At 42.8% G+C, this 24411-nt stretch overlaps 1 protein-coding gene across 1 annotated transcript in view; it reads left to right on the top strand.

Moving 5' to 3' along the window:
* The first annotated feature begins 4233 nt into the window (after positions 1 to 4233).
* Positions 4234 to 24411, top strand: part of LOC142291580 (CYFIP-related Rac1 interactor A-like) — a 126176-nt gene continuing 105998 nt past the window's right edge. Inside the window, exon 1 of the mRNA XM_075336216.1 lies at positions 4234 to 4275. The gene's annotated coding sequence lies outside the window, so the exon portion shown is untranslated. The remainder of the gene's footprint in view (positions 4276 to 24411) is intronic.

Here is a 24411-nt window from a genome sequence, read left to right as displayed (position 1 = left end):
GGGAGAATGAACCCTACACCATTATTCCCTCCAACTTTGACAATAGTAAGGTATGCCTCATAAGCAAAGATGAAGGCAAGACCTATCAAGCAGTTTCTCGAGACCGCCTGAAAGTGTGCCCTGAACGGTGCAGAACCCAAAAAGAAATAGAAGAAGTACAAGAAAGTCCCCAAAGTCAAGAAAAAGAGGAAGAGATGATCCAAACAATCCTTGGAAAATTCCCCAAAACTTGGACCCGAATAAACAATGCCATAGTGGTACCAGTCTTGACGTTCCCGCAGTTGGTCGAGACAGAAACAAGAGAGGTTCCAGATCCACCTAAAGAACCGTCCGCTCCAACACAAGATGACACGCCAGCAGTAGAACAGGAGGCTCAACCCCCTGCCAGTGGTGAACCTGCCGTACCCTTGGCGAATCTGAGACCCCGTAGGCAACCAACATGCATCCCTGTCAGGGTTAGGCCTACCAATAACACGGGGGGGGGCAGACACTCCAAGTAGTCAGGGACAAACCCCAGAGCTACGCCGGTCCCAACGTAGCACTCGGGGACAGCCCCCTCCAAGGTATAGAACATAGAAAGTAAAATACCTAACAGAGTGTAAATAGTTATGTGAAAATGTCTGGTATGTAATGTTTTGTTTTAGGTGATTAAGTAAATGGACAATTGGGCCACTGGACTATGGGTGGCCAACACTCTAATTGTACAGAGGGAAAGGGACGTACCACCGGTCCCAGCAGCAAGAGGGCCATTGCTAGATCCAGAGAGCAGGGTCCTATAATAGTAAAGAAAAGAACAGGAGTAGGCCTCATACTCAGCTGGCCAAAAAGATCACCCCAAGTACTCCCAGGCCGACCGGATCCCCTTCACCACCTGTGACGGTCTCCCAGGACTGGACTGTTCTTAAAGTAAAAGAGGAGAAGGTAAAGAGACTGTTGTTTGTGCCTGGTTCTTTCATTGCCTGTCGGCCCTGCACCGTGTTATCCACACAACACCATAGACTTTCACGAGCACCAACTGTGCCCCGGGGCACTGCTCCACCTGTGGGGAGCAGTATCACCATTGCTGCCATATCATCACCCCGGAGTCCTCACACAGCAGCGGCGGCTTAATAGCCGCATACCACAGGTGGCGTCACGAACAAAAACTTTATTCAAACCCCAAGTCACCAGCCATATTTAACTGACACCCACCAGGGCCACGGAGCCGGGCCCCGCCACCACTGACTACCTCCGGACTAGTCCGGCCCGGCACCGGGTGTCCCATAGCCCTGGGGTGGGCGAGTCATTGTACAACTCAGTGAGAGAGACTACCAGTTCTTTGCAAACAGTGTTTACTAAACAAAAACTTGACGACAACTATCTGCAGTAGATAGCGTATGCGTACATTTTCGTACTATTCTTCTTCAGTGCAAAGCATTTCTATAGACAGCCTCTTAACTTCCAACTTCACTTAGTCTCACATTCTCTGCTCAGTCCTTGCCCGTCACCTTATGTTTGTTGTAAACTCGGGGTCATACTACTATGCGTCCTGCCTCAGGATCCGTCTCCAGCCGCTCACTCTGTATGTCAGACAATTCTCTCTCTCGGTATTCAGAATCATGCTATCTTCTCCTCGGTATCCTCTCATGTCAGGGACACCCACATCATGTGGCTCTGCTCACTAGTCAAACCTTAGGTCTCTCACTATTACATGCTAGGCCCTACCTGACCTCCTGACTAGAAACCGTTACTGTACCTTCAGTGTAGACACTGCCCCTCTGGGCTAATGTCAAACATTAAGGGGTTCTTTGCACACTACGACATCGCAGGTGCGATGTCGGTGGGGTCAAATCGAAAGTGACGCACATCGTTCCTGTGGCAGCACACATCGCTATGTGTGAAGCCGCAGGAGCAAGGAACATCGCCTTACCTGTGTCCCAGCTGCAATGAGGAAGGAAGGAGGTGGGCGGGATGTTTATGTCCCGCTCATCTCCGCCCCCTGCTTCTATTGGCCGTCTGCCGTGTGACGCCGCACGACCCGCCCCCTTAGGAAGGAGGTGGTTCACCGGCCAGAGCGACGTCGCAGGGCAGGTAAGTGCATGTGAAGTTGCCGTAGCGGTAATGTTCGCTACGGCAGCTATCACAAGATATCGCAGCTGTGACGGGGGCGGGGACTATCGCGCTCGGCATCGCTACCATCGGCTTGCGATGCCGTAGTGTGCAAAGTACCCCTAACTCCATCTTTCCGTCTTGTCAAGCAATACACATGTCAACATTATTAACGCATATCACAGTTCACACTACAACTACATTGGTGTCTTCAAGGGGAAATGTAGACAGTATGTTCAGAAACATGCACACTAGTAGCCCACTGGAGTTCATTTTTCAGAGCTCTGAAAGTACTCACTTTGTTCATCTTTTCAAATGTGGTTCTGCTGCTAGCCCTGTCTAGTCTTCCAGTGCATTTGGCTAATACCTGGTTTCTGCTCCATGCTCTTGAAACTGTGCTTCATGACATGGCAAACTATACTTCAGACAGCACCTATGGTAGTGCTATCCTGAAAGAACTGGACTATCTGTGATCTGAAAGGGCCTCAGGTACCACCTCATGCTATTAGTAGCAAAATGCAAAACTAGCGATGATCAGTCAATAATGACTAGAAGTGAGAAATAGTCTGGGACCACCACCCCAAACCCATTCCCTATTTGGGGCTTGTCTTTTGTTACCGCTCCAGTTTATATGTCACTTTGATTTGCTCCAAAGCAGATTAAATTAATTCACAATTGCTTATGTTTTCTAACTGGACTGTCACACAACGTTTTGCACTAGACTCACCAAGTGTCATGGTGGCATTAGACACTGTTCAGACCACAGACTCTGACACTCCTCACTATGCACTCTCTGGTGCTTCTGAGTTGCTCGGGCATCGACCAGCTGTGTGCTCATTAGTGATCGGACTAGCATGAGTTAATTTCTGCTAGCCTGCTGGTTACACTTTTGATCACATGTTGCGGAAGACGTATCACAGGTACTCCCTGCCTTTTTAAGATGGAGGAATTTGTCTTCCTATTCCAACAACGGTATAGCTTTCTGCTACACCGGCCCGTGTGCTGTTGTTTTCCAGTCTGGTGGTTTACTCAATGTTGCTTGGTGTTCAGTAGAATTCCTTCAGTCATCTGGTTATTTCCTCCCTGCTTTAGTTTTCCTCCTTATCACTGGTTGTCTGATTACTCTGTGTGTGAGTGCTGTGTGATAGAGTTTTGGTTCCCCTGTTTGTCAATCACTGTTGGTGTTTACATGCTTCTGTCCTGGCCCCCCAATCCCCTGGGATAGTGAGGGAGAGGATACTAGATCAGGGCTGGTCAGGTGCGGGGGTAGAAAGGCGGCCCTGACATCATCACCATCAGAAGTATCTCTAGGATCAGGGACAGCTAGAGCCCCCCTAGCCTGAGGGCCAGATTAAGAGCCCCAGTCCCCTGTTATCCCTGCCACCTCGTGACATGGACAGATTGAAATTCCTGAAGTGTAATTGACTTGACTGTGATGATTAAGTATTAATTGTTTTCAACAGTCTACTATTGTCATTACATTTAATCTGTAAATGTCCCTTAATAAAAGATATATTTTCTAACCACATCTTACACCAAAGATTCCTTGGGTTTGTAAGATTCAGTTACTAGGCAGGAGGAGCTCTTAACAGATTCCTATTGGTTATATTCACAGGAACCTTTTTTTGGTACAGAAAAGAGCTCATCCTCGTTTGTGACTGACATTTCTCTCTGCAAATCCTCATCGCGAATGCTTGCTTCATTCATGATTCTGATAGTCTCTTTGATGATTTTTTTTCTAGAATTTTTTTTATCCATGCAATTTATAATGTATAGTAATTCTTTATTACACTAGTCAATGAAAAATAATAGGATGGCGCTTGTAACCGTCGGGTAGTATAGTATATATATACTCTATATGCAATTGATAACTGATATGAGGACATCATGCAGATTTTTTTATTTGCATATAGTGGGTTAAAGGGTTGATGTGCTGCTATTTTAAGAAAGAGCTCCAAGGTGCTGATGCTCCACATAGGGGTGATCCACCAATTGTCAGCATACAGCAGGTTAATCTGCCCATGCTCACGTCACAGTGGGTCGGGGGGGGGAGGGAGTCTGCTTTTGTAATGTATTTTGCACAGTTAGCAGCTGCAAGACTCCTTGGTACAGAGACATACACATACACACACAGCTACTGTGCTGCTGACTCTCCTATCCTCACACGCTCCTGCAGATGGCTTTGCGGTGAGTGCTGTGTGTGAATATGCGTGGAAAGGGCACAAGGGGACATTGGTCATTTATGTGCATATATGTATGTGATGTATGGATTTCTGCGCTCTTTCATTCAGAATATTACAGAGGATAGAAATGTGATGAGAATTTTATATAAATATGGCAGTATATCCATTGTATGTGCAAGGTGGTTTTTATGATCTGATAATATGCATGTGATTGGGAGATTTACTTATTATAGGATGGGCACAGTCAACGATGAACACAGCGCATGTTATCTATAATGTCTATGTAACATGTACTGCATTTGATGGGCTTTTCTATCAGTGGGGTCATATTCTCTGAATTGTATGTGCATTACAAGATATGAAGAAATCATGGGGGGGCTTTGTGCAAAGATGTATCTACATCTCTAAGGTGTGCATTGAACATGGTTGCCCAATGGGAGAGAGATGGTTCAAAGTACATGATTTTCATGATAATTTACTATTGTCTTCAAAATGAAATGTAATTGGATGGAATTTTATTTGAAGTATAAATATATGGATTATCATTGTAATCTCATAACATCACATGGGCGCCAATTAAAAACACCAAGGTCCTTCTCTCCATCTTTTACCCTCAGCCTTTTTCTTTTCGTTTCTTTTCCTCTGCCTTTTTCCCTCCATTTTTCTCTCCTTCACTTCTCCTGCCGCACTGTGCATTAACCCCTCCTTACAGTCTTCGCTCCCTCTAGTGAAGCTGGATAATGGATTTGACTATGTAAAGGCACAGCTGATTCAATGGGAGAGGCAGTAAAGAGCAAGGTTGGGAGTTGTCTGCAGCTGGTACAGTGGTACATACCATCCACAAAGTGGAATAACCCTCTAACGGGCAGCAAAGGGGATGGTGAGGCATGGAAAGGGACTGCAGTATCTGATTCTGGAACAAAGGAGGTGATATTTTTACATGGTGTTTTAAAGAAGTTAAAGAAAATGTAAAAAAATAAGTTTTCTGACACATGATAAGGATACCTGTGTCATTACCTTGATTATGGTTTGATAAAAAATGTTCTTACTAGTGTCATGAAAGCAATCACATCCTTATAATGCAGCCCTCCTAGAAATCATTACATTATTCCATATCATATTCCTTAAATCTTAACCCGGTATAAAGCTAGCTCTATTTATTCTTATTAGGATTCTACTAATTGGTTGATTTGTGACTTCTTGAGGTTGCACAATAGCGGTTCAGGCATTGCTATATACTGTATGTGATACAATTGGGATATTTGTATTTTTTTTTTCGTATTGTAGGGACCAAGGCATAGAGCCACTGCATTCACAATTTGTATATGAAATATTTCCAATAACAAAAAATATGAAATTATATTGTAATGCTAACCTACCACAGTTGGGGTTTATGATGAAGATTGCACATGATATCTGGGAACACAATGCCTTGAAAAAGTATTCATATTCTGGTTACCATTTTTTCACATTACATCCACAAATTTAAATGTATTTTATTGGTATTTTATGTGATATATCAACACTGAGTAGCAAATATTTATAAAGTTTAAAGGAAATTATATATAGGATTTCTAAATTAAAGAAATAAATATATATAAATATATATATATATATATATATATATATATATATATATATATATATATACAGTATATGTAAATCTGAAAATTGTGATGTGCATTTGTTTTCAGCCCATAAAATCCTGCATTACCAATTGCCTTCAGAAGTCATTTAATTACTAAATTCTGTCCACCTGTATGTAATTTCTTCTCAGTATAACTACAGCTGTTCTGTGAAGGCCTTAGAGGTTTGTTAGAGAACATTAGATATCAAACAGCATTATGACAATGAAGGAACACACCACAGAGCAGATTGTAGAGAAGAGTAAAGCAGGGTAAGGTTTTAAAAAAATAAATAGCCAAAGCTCTAAACATCTCACGAAGCACTATTCAATCTATCATCCAAAAATGGAAGGAGTTAAGTACAAATGAAAACCTACTACGAAACGTCCATCCACCTAAACTGAAATCCAAAGCAAGGAGAGCATTAATTAGAGAAGAAGCAACGAGGCCTATGGTCACTTTGAAGGAGTTGCAGAGATCCAAATGTCAGGTGGGAGAATCTGTCCACAGAACAATTTAGTCATACATTCCACAAATCTGGCCTTTATGGAAAAGTGGCAAGAAGAAAGCCATTTGTGAAAGCAAGCCATAAGTTGTCCCCTTTCGCAGCTTGCAAAAAAAAATGTAGGGAACACAGCTAGCATGTGGAAGAAAGGGATATTTTCTGCTAAATGCAAAACTCTATGTGTAGCGGAAAACTAACACTACACAACACCCTGAAAACATCATCACCACTGTCAAACATAGTGGTGGCAGTATCATTCTATGGGAATGCTTTTCTTCAGCAGGGACATGGAACCTGGTCAAAGTTGATGGGAAGATAGATGGTGCAAAATGTAGGGCAAACCTGGAGGAAAACCTATTAGCTGCTGCAAAAGACTTGACACTGGGGCATAGTTTCACCTTACAGCAGGACAACAACCTTAAAGACACTTCCAGAGCTATAATGGAATGGTTTAGCAAAGCATATTCATGTGTTTGAATGACCCAGTGTCACAAGTATGTCGCGGGTGACAGTCATGTGGTTTCTGGCAATAGAAGGTCACAGTGTTTGGCTGTGCAAAATACTCCCTGACTTTCTATTGTTCCTGCTGTTAGTATTCATTGTATTAGGTAGCTTTCCTGCTTGGTTTTCATCTCTTCCCCTTTAGGAACCAGCAGAGCCCTCCTTCCATCCAGCTGATGATCAGTATTCTCTATGTGCTTAAATACTCACTTCTTCCCTGGTCTGTGCTGGTGATATTATTCAGTTCATTCTAGGTTTAGTTGCAAGCAGGGGGCTTGTACTCATCTGTGGTATCGTTGCTGAAATTTTGCTGAACTTCTACCTCAGTCATCTGTGGATAAGTAGTTCATGCATTTTTCCCCTGTTTGTCCTTCTTGTGTCTTCTATAGTGTTTAGTGGGGTTGATGAAGCGCACATCCCACCCATTCCCTATTTAGGGTCTAGCACTAGAAATTCCTAGGGTCAAGTATCTGGCTCAGCGCATAGGTGCGGAACCTATCTAGGGTGGTCAGAGACTAGCGGTAGGTTTGGTCAGGTGTCACCATCTCCCCCTTCCCTAGATACAGATTTTCCCTTCTCTTCCTTTTTGCCGTTCGCTTGGTAATACCCCGTACCTAGCGTGACACCCAGGCAAAGCCAGATCTAAATCCCATTGAGAATCTGTGGCAAGACTTGAATTTTTCTCTTCACAGATGCTGTCCATCCAATCTCACAGAGCTAGAGCTAGACTGTAAATAAGAATGGGCAAAAATGTCAGCCTCTAGATGTGCAAAGCTGGTAGTGACATAACCCAAAAGATGTGCAGCAGTAATTGCAGCGAAAGGTGGTCCTACAAAGTATTGACTCGGGGTGGGGGGGGGGCAGATACAAATGCACGTCACAATTTTCAGATTCATATTTTGTAAATATTTGCAAGCCATGTGTCATTTACTTTACATTTCACAAATACTTTCTGCTTGGTGTGGGTTATTATCATATAAAATACATATAAATTTGTGGGTGTAACGTGAAAAAGATGTGGAAAAGACTTTAGTGTACGAATACTGTTTCAAGGCACTGTGTACCAGTTAACTTATGCATGGCCTCATAATACATGAATGGAGGCCATTACCTGTATCCAAAGATGCACGGTCTTCAGTGAGCATAGATTTTCCCATTACTGAGACAAAAGATGACAGTTGATGCTAATAATGTTATGAGTAATGTACCGGTCATTGCAGCGGAACTTGCAGTAGAATGTCTGTCTACCTCTCACTCTTCAACCTCCATAGAATATTATAAGCACCAACTACCATCTATCTCAGTAATGGAGAAATCTGTCTTCACTGAATCCAGATTTTACAGATTTCATCCATAAATTAAGCATGAAAGATGAATTTAGGAGGTCAAATAAACTACTAAGATATCATAGAATGTTAAGGGTGCTTTACACGCTGCGACATCGCTAGTGATCTCGTTAGCGATGTGACACACCAGATGCGATCTGCTGAGATCGCACATAGGTCGTTTTTTGTAGCGCCGGTCACATGTGTGATCTCGGTAGATCGCATCTGCTATCTGGCGTGTCACATCGCTAACGAGATCGCTAGCGATGTCGCAGCGTGTAAAGCACCCTTTAGAGTTGGAAGGGACCTCCAGGGTCATTGTGTCCAACGTTCATTGCAGGATTCACAATATTATCCCACACAGATGTCTGTCTGTTCAGCCTGTTTGAAGACTTCCATTGAAGGAGAACTGGCCACTTCTCGTTGCAGCTTGTTCCACTCATTGATCACCTTCACTGACAAAAAGTTTTTTCTAATTTTTAATCTGTATCTTCTCCCTTTCAGTTTGATTCCATTGCTTCTCATGTTTCGATGTGAAATGAGAATAAGAATGATCCCTCTACACTGTGACATTCCTTCAGATATTTGTAGACTGCTATTAAGTCTCCTCTTCTTAGCATTCTTTTCTGCAAGCTAAACATTCCAGATCCTTTAACCGTTCCTTGTAGGATATAGTTTGCAGTCTAATCACCATGCTGGTAGCTCTTCTCTGAACTTGCTCCAGTTCTTCAATGTCTTTTTCAAAATGTGGTACCCAGAACTGCACACAGTGTTCCAGATGAGGTCTGACCAAAGAGAAGTAGATAGGGATGATTACTTTAAATAATCTAGACTCTATTCTTCTTTTAATACATCCAAGACCTGTGCTTGCCATTTTTGCTGCTGCATCATACTGTTGATTCCTATGCAGTCTGTGATCTATTAGTATACCCAAGTCTTTTTCACACATCCTGTTGCTTAGTTCTATTCCTCCGATTCTATAGATGCTATTTCCGTTTTTCTTGCCCAGATGTAGAATTTTCATTTTCTCCGTGTTCAATACCATTCTATTACTGTAGTCACTGCTCATTGTTCCAGATTATCTAGATCCTTCTAAATCCTTTCTCTGTCTTCTCTAGTGTTAGCTATCCTTCCTAACGTTGCATAGTCTGCAAATCTAATTAGTTTACCTGCAGTTCCATTATCTAAATCATTTATAAAAATGTTGAACAACATTGGGGTCAAGACAGAGCCTTGGGGTACCTCAATTGAAACTTTCTTCCAATTGGATGTGCAATTACTTAATAAAATTCAAGTGTGGAGAGAAAAGGCCGGGCACCACAGACAAGCAACAATCAGCTTCGCACTGGTCTAAGGAACCGGACGGCTCTTGCGGACATGGGATACCTGCCCCGGAGCTGCACGCTCAGAAACAGACTGCAGTGCAAAAATTTAGATCCAAAAAAGGAAAAAGGAAAAAAGCAGCAATTCACCCAGTGAGTTGCTGCTTTTTTTCTATTTCCTTTGTTGGATCTGAATTTTTGCAATAATTTATTACCACTATTTGAGTACAATCACTGAGCCAGTTATTAATCTACCTAGCAGTAGCCTTGTCAATCCCATACTTTGGTCATTTTTTCAACAAGGATAGTATGAAATACTTTATCAAATGCTTTGCTGAAGTCAAGATATACTATATCTACCGCATTTCCCTGATCCAACCAGTCAGTGATTCCATCATAGAAGGAAATTAGATTAGTCTAGCATGACTTGTTTGCTACAAACCCATGCTGGCTTTGTTTAATTACTGTATTCTTATCCGAGTACTTACATCCATGCTGTTTAATAATTTGTTCAAAGTTCTTTCTTGGTATAGAAGTAAGGCTCACTGGCCTGTAATTTCCTGGCTCCACCTTCTTTCCTTCTTTTTGAAGATAGGGACAACATTTGCCCTTCTTCAATCTCCTGAGACTTCTCCTGTTCTCCAGTAATTTTCTGAGGTTCTGGCTAGTGGTTCTGCAATTTCCTCTGCTATCTCTTTCAGTACCCTAGGATGTAATTCATCAAGACCAGGAGATTTAAATTAATTTAAGTTAGCTAAGTGTTCTCTTACAATCTCTGTTCTATAGATAGTGTGGATTATTTTATTCCTTTGATAGTACAATGAAAATCAGTTGATGTTACATTGGCTTTCTTAGAAAACACATGCAAAATAATAATTTAAAACTGCAGCCTTCTCAACATCCTTTTTGACCACTTCACCTTTTTCATCCTTTAAAAATCCAATAGCATCTTTGACTTTTCTTTTGCTTTTGACATACTTCCAATACCTTTTTTATTGCTTTTGGTCTTACTTGCAAACCTCATGTCTTTATTGACTTTAGCTCTTCTAAAGGCCCAGTCATACACAACAGCGATCCCGAAAATGATGCGACCTGATAGGGATCGCTGGTAAGTCGCTGGGAGGTCGCTGGTGAGATGTCACACAGTCAGACCTTACCAACGATGCAGGAACGATACAGGTCGCAGTAGCGACCTGTATAACGATCTCAGCAGTCACACACACAGTGTCAAACACAGCGATGTGTCCTGCCCAGCAGGACATCGCCTTTGAAGAAAATGACCTGGACCATTCTGCAACAACTAGCGATTTCACAGCAGGGGCCTGATCGCTAGTAGATGTCACACATAATGATAACGGGATCGCTACTGTGTCACAGAAACCGTGACTCAGCAGCGATCTCGTTATGTGGACGGTACCTTAAGGCAGGCTTTGCACGTTGCGACATTGCAAGCCGATGCTGCGATGTCGCACGTGATAGTCCCCGCCCCTGTTGCAGATACGATATCTTGTGAAAGCTGGTGTAGCGATAATTATCGCTACACCAGCTTCACATGCACTCACCTGCCCTGCGACCGTCGCTCTAGCCAGCGACCCGCCTCTTTCCTAAGGGGGCGGGTCGTGCGGCGGCACAGCGACGTCACACGGCAGGCGGCCAATGGCGGCGGAGGGGCGGAGATGAGCAGGATGTAAACATCCCGCCGACCTCCTTCCTTCCGTATAGCCGCTGGCGGCAGGTAAGGAGATGTTCCTCGTTCCTGCGGCTTCACACACAGCGATGTGTGCTGCCGCAGGAACGAGGAACTACATCGTACCTGTCGCGGCACCGGCATTATGGAAATGTCAGAGCCTGCACCAATGATACGATAACGACGCTTTTGCGCTCGTTCATCGTATCATCTAGGATTTACACACTACGACATCACAAGTGACGCCGGATGTGCGTCACTTTCGATTTGACCCCACCGACATCGCACCTGCGATGTTGTAGTGTGCAAAGCCACCCTAAGGGGCACTTTGCACACTACGACATCGCAAGCCGATGCTGCGATGCCGAGCGCGATAGTCCCCACCCCCATCGCAACTGCGATATCCTTGTGATAACTGCCGCAGCGAACATTATCGATACGGCAGCTTCACATGGACTCACCTGTCCTGCGACCGTCGCTCTGGCCGGCGACCCGCCTCCTTATTAAGGGGGCGGGTCATACGGCGTCACTGCGAAGTCACACGGCAGGCAGCCAATAGGAGCGGAGGGGCGGAGATGAGCGGGACGTAAACATCCCGCCCACCTCCTTCCTTCCGCATATCCTACGGAAGCCGCAGTGACGCCGGTAGGAGATGTTCCTCGCTCCTGCGGCTTCACACACAACGATGTGTGCTGCCGCAGGAACGAGGAACAACATCGGACCGTCGCGTCAGCGTAATCATGGATTACGCCGACGCTGCACCGATGATACGATTACGATGCTTTTGCGCTCATTAATTGTATCATCGAGCCTTTACACACTACGATGTCGCATGCGATGCCGGAAGTACGTCATTTTCAATTTGACCCCACCGACATCGCACCTGCGATGTCGTAGTGTGCAAAGCCCGCCTAAGTCTTGCCATGCAATCCCTGCAGACAGCATTATATTCTTCTATAGATATGCCCCCTCTTTCCATTTGATATACATTTCTTTTTCTTTTTTAGCAAAGCAATTAGTTCTGTGTTCATACATCCTGTTCTTTAACACTAGAACTACTGGACTCGTGATACCTATATAGAAATACATAGTGCAAAGTAGTCAAAATGACTACCTCAGTAGTTCTAGTGTTAAAAACATACTTCCAATTCTTCCTTCTTTTAGGGATTGTTACTGATTGTGCAGTGATAATTTCATTTAGCAAAATCTCTCATCCTTTTTGAACATTTCGGTCCTTAAGAACATCCAGCCATTGGACCTTTTATACTCTGTTTCTGAGTACATTAAAATCTGCCTTTCTGATGTTCAAACTAAGGCTTAAGTCACACGGCATGAAAATCAGACCGAGTGGAATGGGATAAAACATCGCATTCCACTCGGACCAATATTAACCTATGTGTCAGCAACCATGAGAAATTATTTTCTCGGCCCCAATTGGACCGAGAAAACAATCGCAGCATTCAAGTATATGGGGTGAGAGAAAGATCGCACTGCACTTGAGGTACACCGGTGTACAACGAGTGCATGGCGAGAATGGCAATAGCCGGCTACGGAGGAGAGAGGGAGATAAATCCCTCCCTCTCCTCCTCCTTGCCAGCCCGCCCCTCCTCAGTGCCGGCCCATCCCCCGCAGCTGAGGTCTGATCGCATGATCGGACCTCAGTCACAGTGACACTCACATGACACTCGGCTCCTGCTGTGCTGCCATCGCGAGCCGAGTGTCATGCAAGAATCCCACTAGTCCCTGTGTGGCCCCGGCCTTAGAGTCTGAGTCCTCACAGGTCTTCTTCCCCTTGAAATCCAAAATTTGAAGATAGCATGATCGCTGCCTCCTAAATTCCCAGTCACCTTTACTTCCTCAACAATTTCCTCTCTGTTGGTAAGAATTAGATCCAAGATGGCAGATCCGCTTGTTGTCTTGATTATTTTGAATGATAAAGTTGTTAGCAAGACAACAATCAATACATATGACAAAGTTGCTCATTTGCATGTGCATTATTGATTTAGAAGATCCTCTAAAAACACAATACTTTATTAATAAAGTATTGTGTGTCTTTAGAGGATCTTTTGGATCAAAAAATAGTTTACCTCTTTATACAAAATTGTTTTTTGGTTTCTCAGCATTATTCATTTATCAAATAGAAATTAAAACAATGGTGACTCTTTTTGATACCTTAACAGATTATTTCACAGTGCTTGCAACATCCAGACACATTTATGATTCTCCTGAACCACAACACATAGTTCACCATACACTACGATGAAACAATGATGTAAAACCAGACTTAAGGCTGCTTTACACGCTGCGACATCGCTAGCGATCTCATTAGCGATGTGACACGCCAGATCGCAGATATGATCTGCCGAGATAGTACATGCGACCGACGTTGTAAAACCGATCTCGGGAGATCGCATCTGCGATCTGGTGTGTCACATCGCTAACGAGATCACTAGCGATGTTGCAGCGTGTAAAGCACCCTTTAGGGTAATTAATATGAGACTTACCGTCACACATAACAAGATCGTTAGCGAGATCGCTGCTGAGTCACGGTTTCTAGCTACTGCGACCTGTATCGTTCCTGCATTGTTGGTAAGGTCTGACTGTGTGACATCTCACCAGCGACCTCCCAGCGACTTACCTGCGATCCCTATCAGGTCGCATCGTTTTCAGGATTGCTGGTAAGTCGTTGTGTGTGACTGGGTCTTTAGTGCCTACACCCTTCAAAATATATTTGTTCATTGTGAGGGCAAGGTAGCTTTTAACCTTAATCACATCATGTTGAAAGCACAGAGTATGTTTATTCTTCCTGAAAAGTTTTTGTGTGGCATCACAGTATCTGACATTGACATCTACCATAAAACAGCATATCCTGTAGTATATAGAGCAGAGGTCTGCTTTTTGCGGCCCGCAGACCCGTGACGATCGCAGCTCTATGCCGGGAGCCGGCAGGCAGGGTTTTACTACAGTTGAATAATTTACGGTGCCGCACAGAGGAACTGCCGTCACTACACCAATGGATGATGTGGCCAATCAGATGCAAGGAGGTGATGTCGCTGTATGACGTCACCTCCTTGCATCTTATTGGCCGGCGGCAGCCATTGATATAGTGCTCAGAGCTTCTAGAAATCCCATCCACTCTGCTTGAACGATAGAACCCAATGCTCTGGACGCAGATTAAACATGCGGCATCCAAAACGCTGCAAACACTGATCAGCACACAGCCCTGAGGTAACGGAAAAAAGGTGAGAAGGTGAGAATTTTTTTTTTTTGCGTTTGTGAAGAGCAGCATTATAGGAGACAAGGATGAAGGCACAAGGATGGGCACAATACTAGAAGGATGAGCACAATACTAGAAGGATGAGCACAATACTAGAAGGATGGGCAGAATACTAGAAGGATGGGCAGAATACTAGAAGGATGGGCACAATACTAGAAGGATGGGCATAATACTACAAGGTACTGGGCACAATAATAGAAGGATGAGCACAATACTACAAGGCTGAGCACAATACTACAAGGATAGGCACAATGCTACAAGGATGAGCACAATGCTACACGGATGGTCACAGTACTACATGGATGAGCACAATACTACAAGGATGAGCATAATACCACTGGGCACAATACTACAAGGATGGGCACAGTACTGCAAGGATAGGCACAATATTACAAGGATGGGCATGAGGATGGACACCATACTGCAAGGATGGTTACAGTACTACAAGGCACAAGGATAGACACAATACTTCAAGGATCGGCAGAATACTACAGGGCATAAGGATGAGCACAATACTACAGGGCACAAGTGTGGACAATACTACAAGGATGGGCAAATACTACAGGGCACAAGGATGGGAGACATTACTACGGGGTACAAGGATGGGCACATTACTACAGGGCACAAAGATGAGCACATTACTCAGGGTACAAGGAAGAGGTACATTACTATAGGGCATAAGGATGGGAGACATTATTACAGGGCACAAGGATGGGGACATTGCTACAGTAAGGGGGACATAATTACACGGCACAAGGATGTGCATATTAGCATATTATACAGGACACAAGGGGGACATTACTACAGGATGGGGGACATTACTACAAGATGGGAGACATTACTACAAGATGTTGGCTAAGATGATTGTGTATGATGCTGCTAATTGTACAACAATATTAGAAGGGGATAAAATGTAAAAAAATATTCAAAATCAAGCATGACTTTTTTGCCATTAAAAATGAATTTTGAGATATATATATATATATATATATATATATATATATATAACTAAATAAAAAAGTGCAGGTTTGTTATAATCAAACAAAAAAATGTTGAAAATAGTGATCCAAAGGTATATAGAAAAAAAAACATGGAATCATTAAAAATGTCACTTTGTCCTGCAAAGAATGCGGCCCCCCTCAATTTTTTTTCTATGTGCGGCCCATTCCCCCAGCTGAGTTTGAGACCCCTGATATACAATATTGTCAAGAAATCCACCAGATAGCTACCTGACAAACATGCACCTAAAGAGCATAAAGTTATCACATATGTACCTAAATATCCTGAAGTTATGGCATGTTTTTAGAGCACAGGAACCTGCTTATACCTTACAGAAAACATTTGGATACTTTATTTTACTCTTTAAATATATACAGGTGTCATTGTCCATAAACGTGGTGTTAAGGAGACTATAATATGGTCCTGCTTTAGGTTTAAAGGGTCCTTAAAATAAGTATTTTCTTATGTTTAACTGCTCTATTTAAAAATAATAAAAGATAAAAAAAAACACATTATTTTATAAGAGAGTAGTATTGGTTCCTATATAGAGTGCTGCCGCATTCACTACAGGAAAAACATGCAGAAAAGAAGCCACTTTGGATCTACTACATTGTAATACTATGACTATTCAACTATGTGATTTGAAAAGAAGTCACTATATAGGTCAAGTACCTATTAGCTTAGCTCCATATCAATTGTAATGTCCTGTGCTAGTGATTGACTACCGTAATCCTGTGATGTGATATTATTGATCAATCCAGAGACTAAAAACCTGAGCAATAGTACAAAAGCAGAATGTAAAATATAAGTATAATACACAGTCAATTATTATTTCATTTACTAGTGCACCAGTGGGTTTTCTTAGGCCACTCTTAGGTTTTTTTTACTTCTGTACTTGTAAACCAAAACCAGGAGTGGAACAATCAGAGGAAAGTACAATAGAAATACATGTGTGGCTATAGGGTCAATAATGTATAGGTGTAGGGGGCAGTGGGTGCCATCATGATGTGTGTGGTGTTGTGGGGCTCACTAAATATGGTGTGTGGAGGACAAAATACTATGTGGGGAGCTGTGGAGGCCAGCATACTGCATGAGGGGCTGTATCGGCTATCTTGTATGGTGTGAGGGGTTGTGGGAGTCCAGCATACATGATTTATGGGTTTTGGTGATCCATTATACTGTGGGGGGGGCTGGGAGAGACATCATTCTGTCTGAAGGAGGTTTTGGAGTCATCATACTGTGGAGGGACTGTGGAGGCAACATATTGGTGTTGCTTGCTGTGGAGTCATCATACAATGCATTACACTAAGAGAAAATTATGTGGGGGATTCACTGTGAGGTATCATACCGTGTGTAGGGGTATTTCTACATAAAAATTTGAATCACTTTAACAAAGCCTGTGTACAGCCTGTATTATACCCTAAAGCTGAATTTAGAATTTGAAGATCTTACAGTGTAAATGGACTAACATACGTTGCTAGTTAAATATATACAAGGAGCTTATTCTGGCATTTTTGTATTCTATAAAGTATACAAGATTATTATTATTATTTATTATTATAGCGCCATCAATTCTATGGCGCTTTACATGTGAAAGGGGTATACATAATAGGGACAAGTACAATAATGATAAACAGTACAAGATACAGACTGGTACAGGAGGAGAGAGGTCCCTGCCCGCGAGGGCTCACAGTCTACAAGGGATAGATGAGGATACAGTAGGTTAGGGTAGGAAGATGAAAATAAAGTTCGGAACTTGGACTGTACCTGAAGAACAATGCAGTCAGTGATAGTCATTTTGATATGACTGCAAGGAGCACCAATTTATGTCATAATTATACAAGTCTACTCACCAACAACAGATGCCACGGAGGAGGTCGTTGAACTATTCTACAATCAAGTTCAAGAGAAAATTGACATGACGCCAAAACAAGATTTACTCATTACCATGGGAGATATGAGTGCAAAAGTGTGCCACGGCAAACATAGAATCATTGTTGGAAGCTTTGGACTTGGAGAATGAAACAAGGCTCGAGGAAGATTCATTGACTTTTCCATGACAAATTAACTGTTGATCATGAACACCTGTTCCAAAATCACAAATGGAGGCTCTATACATGGACATCAATGGGTGGTATAGGAATCAGATTAATTACATATGTGTTTGCCAAGATGGAGATTGTTGATCATTACTGCAAAAACAAGGCCAGGTGCTGACTGTGGAACTGATCATAAACTTTTGACAACAAAGATTAAAGTCAAGCTGCACAAAAAGACTAAACAGCCCATTTCCGACTTCAATTTGACCAACATGCCTGAAGTTTTTTTAAACAGTCTGCACAACCGATGTTTATCACTGGTCATGGATGAAAGAAAGCCTGATGAATTATGGATAAATAAAAGGAATATTATTACTGAAGAATTTAGAAATACAATAAACAAGAGGCAGAAGAGACCCCCGCACCCATGGTTAACAGAAGAGAACCTAAAGATCATAGGAAAAAGCCAAATGGCAAAAGGTAACAAGCAGGACGCAGACAACATCAGTAAAAGAATAAAAAGAACAATTTGAGCAGACAAAGAACTTTATTACCAAAATGTACAGATATATAAAACAAACCTCTAAAATTCCAGACCAGGAAGGCATACTAAAAGATCAAAGAGATACAATGAAAGTTTCAACCAAGAGTGGGAATGTTCAAAGACGCCACTGAGAACAAACTGAGCCAAAACAGATCAAGTAAAGATAGAAAGAATACAAGGAGCACCTCCACAAGTACAACTCAGTGAAATGAGAAGGAACTGAGACTGGAAAAGATAGCAAACCAAACATCTTGAAGGACAAAGTCATTGCTGTGGTAAAGCTTCTGTCAAAAACAAAGCACCTGGATGTGACAATAATCTAATAAAGCTAATGAAGTCTTCTGAAAAAGCAGTTGGGGTCATCACATGCCTGTGTCAACAGATAGGGACAATTGGTGTTTATTCCTATTCCAAAGAAGGGAGATGTACCGACTGTGGAAACTGTAAGGCGGGCTTTACATGTTGCAACATCGCTACTGATATATCGTCGGGGTCACATCGTTAGTGACGCACATCTGGCGCCGGTAGCGACATCGCAATGTGTAAATCCTAGGTGCGACAATGAACGAGTGCAAAAGCGTAAAAAATCGCTGATCTGTGTCACGTCGTTCATTTCCATAATGTCGTTACTGCTGCAGATACGATGTTCTTTGTCATTCCTGCAGCACCACACATCGCTGTGTGTGAACCGCAGGAACGACAAAGATCTCCTTACCTGCGTCCACCGCCAATGCGGAAGGAAGGAGGTGGGCGGGATGTTATGTCCCGCTCATCTCCGCCCCTCCGCTTCTATTGGCCGGCCGCTTAGTGACGTCGCGGTGTTGTCGCTGTGACGCCGAACGCACCTCCCCCGTGAAGGAGGGATTGTTCGGCGGTCACAGCGACGTCGCCGACCAGGTATGTGCATGTGAAGCTGCCGTAGCGATAATGTTCACTATGGCAGCAAGCACCAGATATCACATGTACGATGGGAGCGGGTGCTATCGCGCTCGACATTGCTAGCAATTGCTAGCGATGTTGCAGCCTGTAAAGTCCGCCTTAGACTACTGCGCTTGTACCTCATGCCAGCAAAAACCTACTGAAGATCCTATAAAGACAGCTACAGGCTTAAGGCCGCTTTACACGGTGCGATATTGTGACCGATATCGCTAGCGTGGGTACCCGCCCCCATCGGTTGTGCGACACGGGCAAATCTCTGCCTGTGTCGCACAACATCGCCCGGACCTGTCACACTACTTATCTTCCCTGCGACGTCGCTGTGACCAGCGCACGGCCTCCTGTTCAGCGTCACAGCGACGTCACAGCAGCGTCACTGAACCACCACCCAATAGAAGCGGAGGGGCGGAAATGAGCAGGACGAACATCCCGCCCACCTTCTTCCTTCCGCATTGTGGCCGGGAGGCAGGTAAGGAGAGCTTCCTCGTTCCTGCGGTGTCACACAGATTGATGTGTGCTGCCGCAGGAACGAGGAACAACTTCGTTACTGCTGCAGTAACGATATTTGAGAATGGACCCCCATGTCACCGATGAGCGATTTTGCACGTTTTTGCGACGATGCAAAATCGCTCATAGGTGTCACACGCAACGGCATCGCTACAGCGGCCGGATGTGCGTCACAAAATCCGTGACCCCAACGAGATCGCTGTAGCGATCTTGTAACGTGTAAAGCCCGCTTTACTTCGACAAACAGCTGCCAGAGGAACAATCAGGATTTAGAAAAGGTAGAGGAACCAATAGATGTAGTTGCTAACATTAGATGGATAATGGAAATGACCAAAGAACATAACAAGGAGCTTAATCGATTTGCTTAATCAGCAATAGCAAAGCCTTCGACTGTGTTGATCACCAGAAACTTTGAAATACTATGAAGTATATGTGTGTGCCAAACCATCTCATCAAACTCATTAGGAACCTTTACATCGACCAAGAAGAAACAGTCTGACACGACCTGCTTCAAAAAAGAGGGAGGCGTCAGACAAAGCTGCATCCTGTCACCATTTCTCTTCAATTTAAATGAAGAAACTATTTTCAGGAATGGTTGGACTTGCTGAAAAAGAAGAAGGAATCCAAGTTGCTGGACAAGTCATTAACAATCTTAAATATGCAAAAGATACAACATTGATAGTAACAAGGGTAGATGGAATGAAGGACTTAGGCGGGCTTTCCACGTTGCAACATCGCTAGCAATTGCTAGCGATGTCGAGCACGATAGCACCCGCCCCCGTCGTACATGCGATATCTGGTGCTTGCTGCCGTAGCGAACATTATCGCTACGGCAGCTTCACACGCACATACCTGGTCGGCGACGTCGCTGTGACCGCCGAACAATCCCTCCTTAAAGGCGGAGATGCGTTCGGCATCACAGCGACATCACCGTGACGTCATTAAGCGGCCGGCCAATAGAAGCGGAGGGGCGGAGATGAGCGGGACAAAACATCCCGCCCACCTTCTTCCTTCCGCATTGTCGGTGGACGCAGTTAAGGAGATGTTTGTCGTTCCTGCGGTTTCACACACAGCGATGTGTGTTGCTGCAGGAACGACAAACAACATCGTATCTGCAGCAGTAGCGACATTATGGAAATGAACGACATGACACAGATCAGCGATTTTTAACTCTTCTGCGCTCGTTCATCGTTGCACCTAGGATTTACACATTGCGATGTCTCTACAGGCGCCGGATGTGCGTCACTAACGACGTGACCCCGACGATATATCGGTAGCGATGTCGCAATGTGTAAAGCCCGCCTTAGGCTACATTCACACATCAGTTTTTTTCTATCAGGCGCAATCCGGAAAAAAACAGATAAAACGGATCCGGCGCCGGATCCGTTTTATCCCCATTGATTTGTATTAGCACCGGATTGTGCCTGATGGCCTTACGTTGCATCCGGCTTTTGACGGATCTGGCGTAATTACTCAATGTGGCGGCTGAATGGAACGTCTCATTGAACGTTTTTTGTCTTGGCGTGATTTACAGTGTAAGCCTATGGACACCGGAAAAAAATGGATGCAGCCGCCGGATACGTTTTTTTAAACTGAGCTTGCTCCAATTTATTGAAAAAAACAAGTGATCCAGCAAAAACGGACGAAATGCATGCAAAAAACTGATGCATCGGATCCATTTTTTGACGGATCAGGTATACCGGATCCATAAAAAAAAAAGGATCAGGTGCATCCGTTTTTGCATATTCTGCGCCGGATCCGTTGCATCAGGCACACGCCGGATTGTGCCTGATGCCAAAAAACTGATGTGTGAACGTAGCCTTACTGTGTGTCAAGATGGAAAGTTGGAATATGTAACTCCTACTCAATACAGAGAATACAAAGATACTGACTACTGCCAGGTATGACCGGGACACATTTGAGATGGTTGGCGAAAACTGGAAGTTGTAAAAGACCTCAACCTACTTGGTTGCTTAATCAAGATGCAGCAACAACACTGGAAGTCAATAGCTATCTATAGAAGAATCAACACTTTGAAATGTGGTGCTGGAGATGTTATCAATGACTGGCAAGAAGAACAAACAAATCAATTTTGGAACAAATCAAGCCAGACATATCACTTGAAGCAAGGATCATCAAGGTATGACTTGCCTACTTTGGATATATCACACGAAGAGAGCAATCACTGGAGAAGGACATCATGGTCAGAAGAATAGAAAGAACAAGGCGAAGAGGAAGACCAGCAACCCGATGGCTTGATATTATCAAGATAACCAGGTAATAATACTATGGAGTAGAGAAGCGCAATAGGTTCTTACCCGGTAGGGAAATGAAATAGGCAAAGATTAAGGTACACTCACCTTTTCAGGTTTTTTATTAAAATAATGTTCCGTTATAAAAAAATATTTTACGTTCAAATAATTACATATCCCCATTTCCCTTCTGAGGCCCTCTCATGTTTTATATATATATTTCTACTGATCTTTCGATCTGCCACTATAGGGTTGTGGATTTATCCCAGATTGATCCCAAGATCCCACTTTAACTTTTTGAGCTCTAGACCCATTGTTCCCCGTCCCTTCCGCTCTTTTTTATGGATTTGGAAATATTTAAAGTTTTTTTTAATTAATGTTTTTTTTTAATTTTTATACTCTTTTTATGCATGGTTTTTAAATCTATGATTTTTTGTAAATTATTCCATATATTTCTTTGTATCAATTGTATGTCCACATGTCTGGTAATATAACAGTTGAGCGTCCCGCCACGAATTGAATTGTGGCAGGCGGTCTTCTGACGTGGCATTTCACTTGTATATAAGGAGGCTTCTCTGGAGCTGATGACATGTTGTTTCCTTGATGTCCTGATGAAGGAGACGTATGTCTCTGAAACGCGTTGACCTGTTCAAACAATAAATGTATTATATTAATATTGATTCCAAGTATTAGCGTGGCATATAGACGATTTCGCCTTCTACCCTTCTATTGTATTATATTATCAAGATAACGGCAGAGAAGAGCATGGTGGACCTATTTAGGATGGCACAAGATCGCTCTTCCTACAAGGGCGTTCATCCATGAAGTTGCCATGGCTCAAGATCAAGCTGAAGGCCAGTAAATAATGATGATGATAATAATAATAATAATATAAACTATGGTCTTTGAGTCATCGCACTCTTTTTGAGCTATAAAAAGAGTATTGTATTGGGTTAACATACTAAGGGGCTTACGCAGGGGCCATATTTCTGTTTACTTGATTAAAAACATTTCCCTCTTCCAGTGTTTAACCCCTTCATGAGCGAGAACGTACCGGTACATCCTAATTCATGAAGGCGTAATCTCTGTCGGCTGCTGTGTTGAGCCGGCGGTGAGGTCCCCTTGCTCATACCAGCAAATATCCAGGCCCTTTTGTAGTTCACCATTAATCATCTGAATGATCCAGAGAAGTCCTGGGAGAAGGTCATGTGGCCATATGAGACCAAAATCGTATGACTGCACCGTATTGAATGGAGAATGGATTGGGTCATGTTTTACAAGATTTTGGCCAACAACCTCGTTCCATCAGTAATAGCATTGAAGATGGGTCATAGCTGGGTCTTCAAGCATGACAGTGACCTGAAACACACAGCCAGGGCATGAGTGGCTTCGTAAGAAGCATTTCAAGGTCATGGAGTGGCCTAGACATTCTAGAGACCTGAACCCAAAAGAAAATCTGTGAAGAGAAATGAAATTCAATGTTGCTCAGCGACAGCCTTAAAATCTGAAAGATCTGGAGAAGATCTGTATGGAAAAGTGGGCCAAAATCCTTGCTGCAGCGTGTACCAACGTGGTCAAGAACTCCAGGAAACGTCTGACCTCTGTAATTGCAAACGAAGGTTTCTGTACCAAATATTAAGTTCTGCTTTTCCTTTGTATCAAATACTTATTTCATGCAATAAATTGCAAATTAATTATTTATAAATCATACAATGTGATTTTCCGGATTTTTTTTTATTCTGTCTCTCACAGTTGAAGTATACCTGCGATAAAAATTACAGAACTCTCCATTCTTTGTAGGTGGAAAAACTTGCAAAATGATCAGTGTATCAAATACTTTATTTCCCCACTGTATGTTATAATCGATGGTTGATATTTGAAAATGATCAAGAAGCTCGTTGACAGACAAAATCTCTAAAAGCTTACCAGCGAATAGTCAGAGTTCGTCTTTCTTATATCACATTACTACAAAATTCCTGACGTAAAGACTATACTTTATAGAATGCAGAAATTCCGGAGCAAGCTCTTTGTATACATTTAGCAAGCAGAATATGTTAACCAATTTATGCTCTAAGGTCTGCAATTCCAAATGCTGCTTTAGGGTATAATACAGGCTGTAACTCCAGCTCAGTTAAAGTAATGCAATGTATAAAGTGACTCAACTGTTTATGTAGAAATGTAAAATAATGTTCAAATGGGAATGTGCACTTAAAATAAGGTTTCAAACACAAATTAAACACCATAATGTACAGTATCACTAGAAAACTGAAGTAAGCTTTTCTATATGAATGAGGATATAAGAAGCAGAACCTGGAATAATCACAGAGATGGCATGGGGTTGGGATCTGGAAACATTTCTAAAAACAGTAATTATAAAAACATAAGACAATTCACTGCTTTACCTGACCTGAAACTCTCCTAAAGCTTCAAGCATTCAGAAGCTTCCTCGTATGACTAAGTTTAACCCTTTCCCACTGTGGCCATTTTCCATTTTTGAGTTTACTTTTTTGTTCCCCTTTTTTCCAAGAGCCATAATTTTTTTTTCTGTCGACATAGCCGTATGAGGGCTTATTTTTTGGTGGGATAAGTTGTACTTTTGAATGACGAAATAGCAAAAAAGG

Source organism: Anomaloglossus baeobatrachus, chromosome 2, assembly GCF_048569485.1.
Source record: "Anomaloglossus baeobatrachus isolate aAnoBae1 chromosome 2, aAnoBae1.hap1, whole genome shotgun sequence".
Lineage (NCBI taxonomy): Eukaryota > Metazoa > Chordata > Amphibia > Anura > Aromobatidae > Anomaloglossus > Anomaloglossus baeobatrachus.
The sequence above is the reverse complement of the archived record's forward strand: the minus strand, read 5'-3'. Positions and strand labels throughout refer to the sequence as shown.